Source organism: Ictidomys tridecemlineatus, chromosome 8 (assembly GCF_052094955.1).
Source record: "Ictidomys tridecemlineatus isolate mIctTri1 chromosome 8, mIctTri1.hap1, whole genome shotgun sequence".
Lineage (NCBI taxonomy): Eukaryota > Metazoa > Chordata > Mammalia > Rodentia > Sciuridae > Ictidomys > Ictidomys tridecemlineatus.
Window position 1 is genome coordinate 29,300,819 of NC_135484.1, and position 12,436 is coordinate 29,313,254.

The 12,436-nt window shown below is 36.8% G+C and overlaps 1 long non-coding RNA gene across 1 annotated transcript; it reads right to left on the reverse strand.

Moving 5' to 3' along the window:
• Positions 1-6,078: 6,078 nt before the first annotated feature.
• On the reverse strand, positions 6,079-12,184 carry LOC144365850 (uncharacterized). The gene is made up of 2 exons (XR_013424581.1): positions 12,106-12,184; positions 6,079-6,180 (listed from the first exon to the last, which is right to left on the reverse strand). It is a non-coding gene; the product is annotated as an uncharacterized LOC144365850 (long non-coding RNA).
• Positions 12,185-12,436: the final 252 nt, after the last annotated feature.

The following is a 12,436-nucleotide window of genomic DNA, read 5'->3' on the forward strand; positions in this document are numbered from 1 at the left end:
ATCAGAGAGATGGATGAAAAATCCCAGCTCTACCCCTTGGGGCCTTTGTGAACTATGGAAATATTGCTCAGCCTCCTTCAGCCTCATTTTTATTATCTGTGCAATGGAGATAATTCCACTGACCTCATAGAGTTGTTGTGAGACCCAGAGCCAATAGGTAGGTTTAGCTTTTTCTGGAAGGAGTGGGACTTGACCTTAGGAGACTCCAAACTCAGTGCTACATGGGTATTTGATTGACGTCTCTTCTCTGACATTCACGAGATCAGGACATGCTTTCTGAGCCCTGGGCTGAAGCTACAGAGATTCCCTATTAAGACAGATCCAAGTAACCACGATCCAGAGAAATCCTCCCCTCCCCTGGATTGTCCATAGCTGTCCCCATAGGTGTAGGCCTGTAATAAGAACTGCATTGTCCTGCTGCAGAGATTTTAGACACTTTGATTTTAGGTATTTTGTGGACACATGCTCACCAGCTGTAAGAAACTGCTCTACAACAGAATTCTTGCTATCCACAGCATGTGTCTACTGATCTCCCCCAGTGTACACGATTAGAGCTGTGTGTGACATGTGGGCCTCGCCCAACTTGGTGTCTGGAAGACAACTGGAGCTTGTTAAATTTTCTCCTACAAAGATATTGTGTCCGCCAAAAAGTAAATAAATAAATAAATAAATAAAAAATTTGCTCCTAAAATGGAGACGTGGAGGGGCAGGGGGAAGATCATTTGTGTAATGTTACACAGACAGTCCGTGGGGAAGCAGGAATGAGAACACATACTATTGACTTCTTGTCCAGCTCCCCATCCAGCAGAGAGGACAATGCTACTGCAATTTGACTGTGCAATGACAACTTCACTGTTGTGCACAATCACTAGTCTATTTCCCACTGCAACAGCCTCTACCCACTCACATACTTAGCTCTGAAGACAAGAGTCTGCTTGACCTAGACTGAAATCAAAAGGGAGGCGAGACGGATGGGGCCTGGAAGGGAGAGGAAGAAGTTAAAAGAAGAGACTCTGTAGAAACTCCAGAAAAATCTCTGACCTTGAGGTCCTTAGAGAGAAGCCGCTCTAACCCCATGATGACAGAATCGAATTAAAATATAAATGCTTCCAAATATCTGTTGGCAGGAAGCAGATGACATGCTAAATTACTCTGCAGATTGACTACTTAATTCAGCGATTTCCTGAGTCAGGAGTTGCCAGAAGAGCCATTTTGTCCTTTCTGGCAAAAAAGCTGCTGGGATTGCTGTCTCCAGTCCTCTTTCCTCTGCTTCCTGCTGTAGGAAGGCCTGTTTCCTGCAGAGAGAAGCCTGATTAGACAGCACTATTTTAGTAGGCAGGGCACTAGGTAACCGGTTAGGTCTTTCATTTGATACCGGTTGCGGGCAGTGTGGATATCATGCACATCACAGGGATACACATTCTTTTAAAAAATATCAAAGGGCAGGTCAAAAGCAAATGAGACAAGGGAAAGTTCTGAAAATTGCATTGCAATACTGACATTAGTTTGATTTAAACATTTAAAAAAAAAATTCCTTGTTTATTTTGTGTAAAGAACCTTGTTTTGGTTTTGCTGCAGCTTCTCAGAACTGAATTTTGAGCAATGAGATTAATGCTGCTGCTAAGGAGTCGGATGTCTGTGGGAGGACTGGCTGTGGCCAGAAGGTGTGGCAGTGGGCTGGAGGTTTAAGGCTCACCCCCGAGCAGGAGCAGGGATCTTAAAGATTATAGTGGATAAGCTCTTTGTGTCCTGTCTCTGTACTCCCCAGTAGTACCTCCACATCTCTAAAAGAAGTGTTTGAATCAGATGCATGTCGTTCAGCAAAGTCAGATAAATAAAGAGCTCAGAACATTCAGGCAAAAGAAAAATATGGGTAGGAAGCAAACTGGAGCTCCAAATGGATTGGTTCCCAGCACATACGGTGAAGACTGATTTCTTCTGATACTTGTTTGGCATTGATTCTGTGTGCCCTTGTGTTCCTGAGCCTGTGCCCTGACCACTCAAGTAGATTTTAAGTTTTTCAAGGGCAAGGCCTCTGTCTTAGGCTGCTTTAAATTCCTCACTTTGTTCAGTCTCACTTCCAGTCTGTTTGCTCATGTGGTGGAGATGCTGAGTTTCTCCACACCCACAGTACTCTACCTTGGAGCACCCAATATTGTGACATCAATAAACGTATCAGCAATTATTTCTACAGTTGTTATTTTGGCTTCCAGAATTCTCAAATTATTTACCTTTAAGCAAATTTGGGGGCATCTTGTTGAATAATTTCTAGTTTCTATTTTTAGATTTTTGCTTCAACAGGTGGGTGTTGGTCAAAGAGCTCTCTGTCCCTGAAAGAGTTGGTGAAGGTAAAAAATGTCAATTGACCATGGGATGTCATGGAATTCCCACCCCGGTGGGGGCAGTGGCTAACTGACCAGATGGTCCTCTCAAACTCCACCCCATCCTCTTTTACCATACACAATGAGATTTCAACTGAAGCTCCCCAGTTTATTCTCATACTTAGCATTTCCTTAATTCTGAAGACATATTTGACAGATGGCTTTCAAGTTTCTGCTCTTGATTTCTTTTTAGGGAATGTTTTCCAGTAAGAGGATTATTCAGACCTGCGGGGGTCTCTAACTGTGTCATCCATCAGCTTTGGGATTTGATGTTATCTCTGCAAAAAGAGGGGATGTGAGAGGGCGGGGAGGAAGGTGTGTGGGGGAGAGAGAGAAACAGAGAAAGAGCAATTTAAAGCTTTTTCTTGACTTTCTTCTAATAACACTGAAAAGTTTGAGGGGAAAGAAGTCAAAGATACTAATTTTTATTAAGGAATGCTATTGTATTCAGTATAGGTAATAATTCTAGGATACATCAATAATGGATAACTAATTCTGATTTATACCCAGATAAAGGGAAACATCTCTAAGTGAAATTATCAGCTCAGTTTATAAATATGATATGACTATAAATGTTATCTTAATTTGCTTTCCAAATTTATTTCTGAGTTGAATCCACTATTCTCCAGAGGGTCAATTTAAAATAGAGACATAGCTCATCTGGAAGAATAAATAGAAATTAATGCTGAAAAAATCATTTGGAAAAGAGAAATACTTGTGGGAGGTGAGGTAGAACTGTCTACATACTGTAAAGTTATAATATGGAAGTAAATGATGCTGACAGAAGTTGAGACTCCCTACTGAATCAACGTTGCCTAGGAACAGATTATACTGTGAAAGATTATCTAGTATCTAAAAGTAACATCACTAAACAGTTTGAAAAGAGAATATTTAATAAACAATATCAGAAAAATTGGTTAATTATTTGAATAAAAATACCACTAGATTTTTCTCTACTATCATGGATGACTAGATCAAAGTGAATAAAGTAGTTGTATACTAAAATGATAATGTTAAGCATCTGCAAGAAAACATATGTTCCTATTTTCTTACTCTTACTGTGGACAAACTTCCTAAGGGAAAAAATTTCAAAGGGAATTAATTAAATTTGATAAGGTAAATAAAGGACATTTAGAAAATATGCTTATCTACAGAAATATTGATTTTTAATAGCAAAAAGCATTGAATAATATTGACATCATATATAATACACTGTCACTATCATTATAAAAGGCTCTTGTAAATCAACAAGGAAATATTAAAATACCAAAATATTAAATATACACATAATAATTGACAATAGAAAATGTGCAAATGGCTAATAAATATCCCAAGATCAGTCTCTAATAATGAGAACCTTAAATTAAATCAATGTGATATCTATTTTTCCAGTTAACTCATCAGAAATTCAAAAATTTTAATACCATGTGTTTTGAGGCACTGTAAGCACTGATGATAGGGATATAAATGGATGCAATTTTCTGGAAGGCAATTTGAAATATTCATTTTAAATCTTAAAAATTTATCCTTTGATCCAGAAATCATATTTCTAAGGCCTTACCCAAAGGAAATAATAAGAGATATAAAGAATAAATTAACTGCAAGTATATTTGTGTTTTGTAATAGAATGTTATGAAACAACTAATATTTAACAATGGGAAAATAATAAAATTAAATGTGATAGATTTATATGATGGTGTACTGTGCAATTGTTAGAAATCATGTTTCTAAGAAGAAGGACAAAATGGAATTCTAATAATATATTTCTAAATTAAAACAAAAAGCAAGATACAAGACAATGTGATATGAATATTGGGGAGGTAGAGGGTATAGGAAAATAAGAAAAACAACACGTATGTGTATACACTAAGGAAAATAATAATAGGAGAGAATAACAGAAGTTAACACAAGTTTACTTTTTTTATGTTGGGGGAGAATGGGTTTATCTTACTTGATTTTTTATATTTTTCTGAAATTACCAAATTTTTATTTTTTTTTAAGCAGAAATACATCCCACAATAAATGTTTCTTTCTTTCTTTATGAGAGCACACAGAAACACATTTCTAGGAGAGCTTTAGAAAATAAATTTTCCCAAAGAGGAATTTTCTGTTCTTTCCAGTTGGGACACCAAAAGATTGACAGCAAAGTTGGCTGGGCACTTCTTACTCAAATGCCTCTTCTAAATAATACGTTGAACTTGGTGGTTTACATGGCCAATAAAAGAGATGGTTAAAAAAATGAACCACATTGGATAAGAAACATGGACAGTAACCAGGAATGGCTATCATGGTCATTCTTTCTTCTGTAGACCCCATCCTCTGTTGCTTTGGCTCATCTGCATTTCCCAGTGCAGGATAATGAGTGGGTTTGGTTTGTTTTATTTTTTATTTTTTTATACTGGGAATTGAATCCAGGGTCTTGCCCATGTCAGACAAATGCCATGCCACTTGTGCTCCATCCCCAGCCCAGTGCAGGCTAATGAGATAAACTGGTGGACTCTGGCATTTACACCTTCTAGGCATGTCTGTCCAGAAGGGGGTTCATTTTCATGACCGTCAAGGATTAGAAGTCCCCTGGTGGAGAACCCATTTTACAGACCAATTTGCCCATCATGGAAATCTTGACTGTTGTCAGGAGCATGTATGGAATTTATCAATTAGAAAGGTCTCATCCTGGTTCCACTTGTGTCTGATATTCCTGTGTGGTTGAAGGTGGGAGGATGGCAAGTAAATGATCATAAGTTTTCTTTAAGAAAATTTGCATTGTGGCTAATAGATTGTAACCAAAAGGGGAGACGCTATTTTCTTTCTTTGTTCTTCTTCTTTTCTTTAAGGCTACAATCAGCCTTTAAATACAGTCCTTGGTATATATGCAAGACAGGGCTTGTTTGCTTATAATGCAATAATCTAGGAACCTACCATCCTATAACTTTTATTTCGTCAAAGATGCCCTGCAGTCTCATTCTTTGCTTTCACCTTATTGAGATAACCACAGCCTGATTCTGTATTCATCGTTCTCTTGCTTTCCTTTTTTAAAAATACTTTCAGTTCATCTCTATATATTCCTAAGCAGAATAGCTTGAATATATATTTTTTATTTTATATAAAAGAGTATCACCCTTAGGTAATCTTTTAGTTTTATAAGCATGCTTGATTATGTACACCTGGGGAATCTCAAAATGACCAGGTGATATGTGAAGGACGTTTTTTATCAGATAAGAGAAAATACCAGTATCAAAAACCACTGAGGAAAACTGAATTCCACTATGACAACAATATCTGTTTGTTTCTCTGAGTTCAATTACTTTAAGTCTGGTTTTCTTGTTAAGGGCATTTCAAAAGGTGATTCTCTTCTACACATTTCTCTCTATTGCAAATGCTTCTTACTATGTATTGTTGCAGCAACAAGAGTTTTAGAGGACTCTATTATTTTAGGCAGGAAAAGGAGAATTTTATGGTCATTTTCTAAATTTCTCTTTTTTTAACACTTTTTTTTTCTCTCTCTCAAGTTGTGTCTTGTTTCTTACCACCTTTTTGTTGTTGTTGTTGTTGTTGTTGTTTTCTATTCCGGGCCTCCAGAGCCACTTAAGGTACTAGGGACAGCAGGTGATAATTCCCTTTTATGTGAGTAAGGCAGGGCCAGTGGTTACACTCCCTGCTCTCTTATCTACATTCATCCATTGTCTTCAAATGCTGCTTTTGATTCAAGTTGCCACATGTGTCTGTGAGTGGGCTCTGGGCTTCCTGCCTCCGGATTTGTTTCTGTTACACTTTGGACAATAGTTGTGGACACTGACACCTGAAAATATAAAGAATAAAGATTAGGTACAATTAAACATCTCCAGACCTTAAAATAGCATTTGTGTGCACTAATGTCTTCCTGTCAAATGGAAGACTGCTCATGACATCCTTATAAAGGCAAAAACTCTCCTTCAGTTGTCAGCCTTTGCAAGTTAGCCTTTGAATCAGGGACCGGTCTTCTGACCTGAAACTGTTTGTTCCTGGCTATTAGAAATTCATATGCTTTGGGAAAATAGATCATCTTATCACGTAAAGTGTCCTATGGGCCTGTTATAAAATATGGTGATGACTTAGCAAAAAGAAAGGAGAAAAATTTAGACAGTAAGTCACTTCTTAAGCTGTTATTGGAGTTACTAACCCATTTCTACCAGATCTTGAATTAACTCTAAAGTTACCAAAACCAAGTCTAAAGTAAGGGCAAGTTTCTAGGAAAGATTAGGCTCTTGGGTCAGAGCATTTCACAGAAGGAAAATATTTAGATAATACAAAAATGATGAGATATTCATCATCATTAGTGATCAGGGAGAGGTATATTCAAAGTTCAACAAATACTCATTTGTACCTACACAATAGGCAAATTTTAGAATCTGATATTATCAAGTATTGGAAAAATCAAGGATCTCAATACTATTGTAGGAGAATGTATCTGTGAAATCTCTTTAGAAAATAGTTTGACATTATCTCCTAGAGTTGAACATCCTATACCCTATACTCCATACCCCCCAGCAATCTTCTGAAACTTGTGTACCGTTAACAGGACATGCGTATTTAAAATATATATAACAGAATTAGTCACTATAGCAAACAACAACAAAAGAAAAGAAAACAAACAACAAACAAACAAACAAACAATAACAACAACAACAACAACAAAAAAAAAAAACCAGGAACTAGCCCAGATACCCATTGGCAAGACTCTGGAGAAATGAATATAAAATGATGGGAAATTGTCAAAATCAATAAAAAATAATGAAAGCTAGAAAATTTGAATTTTGGCTGTCCCTTACTAGCTGTATGATCTTGAGCAAGTCACCTAACATCTCTGTTTCAGTTTTCTCATCTATAACTGTAAGCACATGAAATAACAGATGAGCTAAAGCTAAAAATAATGAAATGGAAACTTTGTGTTTATCAGAAATGCATTAGGTACAGTGATACTACCTTAAAAGAAATCAAGGGAACAAGCAGTGAAGGATTCAGGATGGCTTTACCTGAGATCTGCTGAGCTGGAGATTGAGAGGTGGGAACCCTGGACTTAGATGGAGTTTGGTGTCAAGTTTCTAGTTTTTCTTCTGGATGGCACACTCACTGTGATAATCATATTTATTAGAAATAATTGACTAAAAAACTAATTCAAAATGCCATACATTGTCAGTGATAAGTATAATTATGGGTGATCTCATTCTGTCTACCTGAGTTTATTTTAAAAAAAGAAAATGTTTTATTTCTGAAAGTAACCATACAGGAAATTTATAAAGAACAGGAAGAAAGCAAAAGCACAGGGTTATCACAAATTTGAATTTCGGCTGTCCCTTACTAGCTTTATGATCTTGAGCAAGTAACATCTCTGTTTCAGTTTTCTCATCTATAACTGTAAGGTCAGGCAATGGCACCCAAAAGGAGACAGATTTAAAAAGGCCAGTGAACGAGACTTTATTGAGATTTTGCTCTCAGGTGGAACGCTCAGAGGACAGAGCGGATAAGAAGAGTGTCTGAGGAAAACAGTATGGGGGCTCGGTCTGGGATCTTTGTTCCTAAGTCACCTTCATCTACCTGACAATAACATATTATATTAGTGCTTTCCTGATAGTGCATGATGAGAATTTATTAGGATCAGACTTGTAAATGGATTTAGCACAGTGTCTAAAACAAAAAATATTGGTTGACAATATTATTAATAGTAGTAAAAGTGTACTTTGATTAATTAAGTTAAAAACTTCAGCTTCTCCTTTATTTAGTTCTGTTCTAATTCCCAAGTTTCCCAGTCTGTCAATCACTGTACCCTATTTTCACTTTTCAATCCCAGGATAGGTCCCCCCAGACCAACTTTGGTGAAGTCTTTGCTGTTTAGACCCAAGATCTGAGATCTCTTCCTTCGGCTTTTTACTATAACTAACTCTGCAGTTCCTGTGGGAATAGAAACAGCTTTGACTATAAGGTGCTGGGCAGAGGCTTACCATTTCTTATTTAGGCACATTGGGTAATCATAGAAATGAGATGATAGAAAGGATGGTATGACTCTTGACAATGTTAGTATATGAATAAAAGTTTAATGGCTGAATGGATTCTTTGGTAAGGTTTTTTTTTTTTTAACCTTTATTTTGTTTATTTATTTTTATGTGGTGCTGAGGATCAAACCCAGAGCCTCACACATGGGAGGCAAATGCTCTACCGCTAACCCACAACCTCAGCTCCCCCACCCTGCCTTTTTTAAGTCAGAAAAAGCTCATGTATAGTACAAAAAAAAAATAGTATCCCTAGTTTATTCTCTGTGGCAATCAGAAATAATGCTGAACAGAGACTGGATTTTTTCATCTAGTGATATAGCTTTGATCTAAAAAGTATAGTATAGGGCTGGGATTGTAGCTTAGTGGCAGAGCGCTTGCCTAGCAGGTGTGAGGCCCTGGGTTCAATCCTCAGCACCACATAAAAATAAATAAATAAAAATAAAGATATTGTATCCAACTACATTAAAAAATAAATATTTTTAAAAAAAGTATAGTATAGTCCATGCTTTCTGATAACAATTTAAGTATAAATAAAAATCAATGCATTCATAAGAAAGTGATAAAATTACAGCTATGTGATTATGTAAAATTGCAAATATGATTTCTGTACTGGAATTTTAACCCATGTACAAAATGTGATACTAATTATATTTTTAGTAGTCTTGAGGTTGTTGTTGTTGTTGTTTTTTATGAGATATCAGTTTTGATTTTATTTTTTCTGTTGCAAGTCTTGAGTTTTAAATGAGAAAAAAAATGGCACAAATGAAAAGGAACAGAAAATTGCATACTATTTTGAAAATCACTGACTTTATAATTGATGGAATTTTATTGTTTCATTAAAAAAACTGCATTAAAATGAATGATAAGAGTTTGCCCTTCCTGGAAAAGTTGAATAAAGGAAATTCTAAAACTGCAGTAAAAAAATAAATAGATAAACCCCGTGTCATGTAATTTTCCCACTTATCTGTAAAAATCCCTAGTTAAGCTACTTCAAAAGAATTTCGTAAGGCCTCTGCCCTTGGCTCTGTGTGATTTCTCTCGAAAATGGCTTTCAGTGATTGTTAAGGAATTGTGGAGCCCGGGAGATGTGTCCTGACACTGGATAGGGATCAGACCATGTCCTAGTTTTCAGAAAGGGGAAGAAATTTAGACTCTCCAGACCACAGATGAAAAAAAAATTGATATTGATGCTGAAAAAAATCTTTGGAACAGATTGCCATTTGAGACCAAAGAAAGGAAGAAGCAGCCATTTAAGTCAAAGTGAAATGAATAAGAACTCCTGTGCCAGACCTCACTTCCTTTTTGATAGGGCCACTGAGCTGGCCGACTAACAATTCACGATGTCTTGATGATTCTGCCCCTAGATGGGGGCGGGGCAAATATGCTAGAACCCAAAATAGCTGACAGGATGGAACAATGGGCCAAATCTAACAAGATAAAAAGTACAAGGGAACGATGGAAAGGCTGCCCTTAGTTCTAGTAAATTCACAACACAAGCCTAGGAGGGTCGGCATATTGTAGAACTAACTGGCAGATTGAAGCAGGTTTTATCTTGCACACAGGAGCTTGGCTGAGTGAAAAAACAGGGGCTGGGTCTACGTAAAGAGGGATGTCTTCTTGATTTTCAAAAGTACCATGAAGCAGAAGGGTGTGTGCTTGAAAAAATATCAGGTGGAGGTTTGGGCTACCTATGAGCTCAGTGGGTTATTAGTGCAGTAGTTCACCAAGAGTTGGAGAGGGCATTTCTTGAAGAGCTGGGTCCAAAGCAAGAGTCATCAGGTCTGGGTTCCAGCTGATCTCGACTTATCGAGACCAGGAAGAGAACAATGGAAAACTAGGGGGAAAGGGTGAATATCTGGAAACTACAATCTATGAGGAATGATGAAAAGAAGAATATTTAGTCTGAAGAAGGAAAGACTTAAAACAGCCATGATGGAACCCTATCAGCAAGTTAACCATGAGCATACCATGCCAGCCACATGGGGCATTAAAGGCCAAAAGGAAATTGAAAAATCTTTTAAAGAATGTGACATTTGAAATTGAAAAAGAAAACCTCAAATTTTTCACTAAGAGGAAATTCAGAATTTTACTTTGTTCCCAATTTTACAATTTGATGTTTTTAAATTTTGGATTATCTACTGCCAGGAAGGCAGGGAACATGATAGTCTTTTTAAGGTTTAGGGTTTCTAGACTCTTAAGATTATACAAGATATAGAATTTTTCATCAATTTGACCTGTTCCAAATAAAATGATCAATGCAGTTTAATTTCTTGTTTGTAGAGCAGCTGAGGCTGGGATGAGAGTAGGCACAGCTTCTTGGCAGTGTTGGCAATTTGTTCATTAAAGTGTAGGGCTTGGGCTATATGGTTTTTAAGATCCCTTCCTATGCTGAGATTCTATGATTCTGAGAAAAAGAAATTTCCCTTAAGAAAGAGGAAAACAGATCACTGATTTTTCATTAAGAAACAAATAGCAATGACAAAACAACTCAAAAATGAAAACAGAAGAGTAATACTTGTGATGCAAGAATGTGGAGTATTCAGTATTTCCTTCCTCCTTTTGAGTGATCTACCAGTGGTCTCTTCCTGAGTCCCCTTCTCAGGCCTGGAGTATTAGTGATTGAAGTTTGGGATGTAATACTGTAAGGACTTAGGTTTGATTCTGGTGAGGGCTAGTTAGTTAGATCTGAAGAATTTAAGTTCAATACAAGCAAATCACTTCACAGCTATTTTATGGATACTTTATTGAAAATAGCAACTTTTCTACCAAGTGTGCTCAGAATGGCAAGGAGGCAATTTGGATGGTGGGTGATTGATAAGTATCTTTCCTGTCCAACATCTTGTATTTATTTTCATCACAATGAAACTCTCATCTAGAGGTGACCATCCTTTGGATTGGGCTTTGAGCTTATTTTGCAAAAATATCAAATATTCATTTATTCATACCGTACACACATAAAGAGAAGAAAATATATACAATGTCTGATTAGTGGTTTTTTTCTTTCTCAAAAAAGTAATGAAATGTCTAAAAAAGAATATCTCTTACCGTGTACAAAACTCAATTCAAAGTAGATCAAAGACTTAAGCACTAGAATAGAAACCCTGTGCCTACTAGAAGAAAAAGTGGGCCCAAATCTTCACCATGTTGGCTTAGGAAGTGACTTTCTTAACAAAACTCCTAAAGTACAAGAAGTAAAATCAAGAATCTATAAATGGGATGGTATCAAACTAAAAAGCTTCTTCGCTACAAAGGAGACAATTAAGACAGTGAAGAGAGAGCTTACAGAATGGGAGAAAATTATTGCCACTTGCACCTCAGATACAGCATTAATCTTCAGGATATATATAAAAAATTAAAAAACATAACACCAAAAAACCAAATAACCCAGTTAATAAATGGGCAATGGAATTGAACAGGCACCTCCCAGAGGAAGAAATACAAATGGTCAACAAACTACCTTGAGATTTCATCTCACTCCAATTAGAATAGCAGTCATCAATAATATAAGTAATGATAAATGATGGGGAGAATGTGGATAAAAAGGTCCATTCATACATTGCTGATGGGACTGAAAATTGGTGCAACCACTCTGGAAAGAAGTGTGGCGATTCCTCAGAGAACTTGGAATAGAACCACTATTTGACTCAGTTATCCCATACCTTGGTATACACCCAAAGGACTTAAAATTAGCATACCACAGTGATGCAGCCATATCCGGTGTTGATAGCAGCTCAATTCACAATAGTTAAGCTGTGGAACCAAACTAAGTGCCCTGCAACAGATTAATGGACACACATACACAATGGAATATTACTCAGTCTTAAAATGAAATTATGACATTTACTGGTAAATGGATGGATCTGAAGAATATCATGCTAGGTGAAATAAGCCAGTCCCCAAGAACCAAAGGCTGAATGTTTTTTTCTGATATGTGGATGCTAATTCACATAAGGGAGTGAGGCTAGGGAAGAATAGAGGTATTTTGGATTAGACAGAGGGGAGTGAAGGAAGGGGAGGGTATGGGGT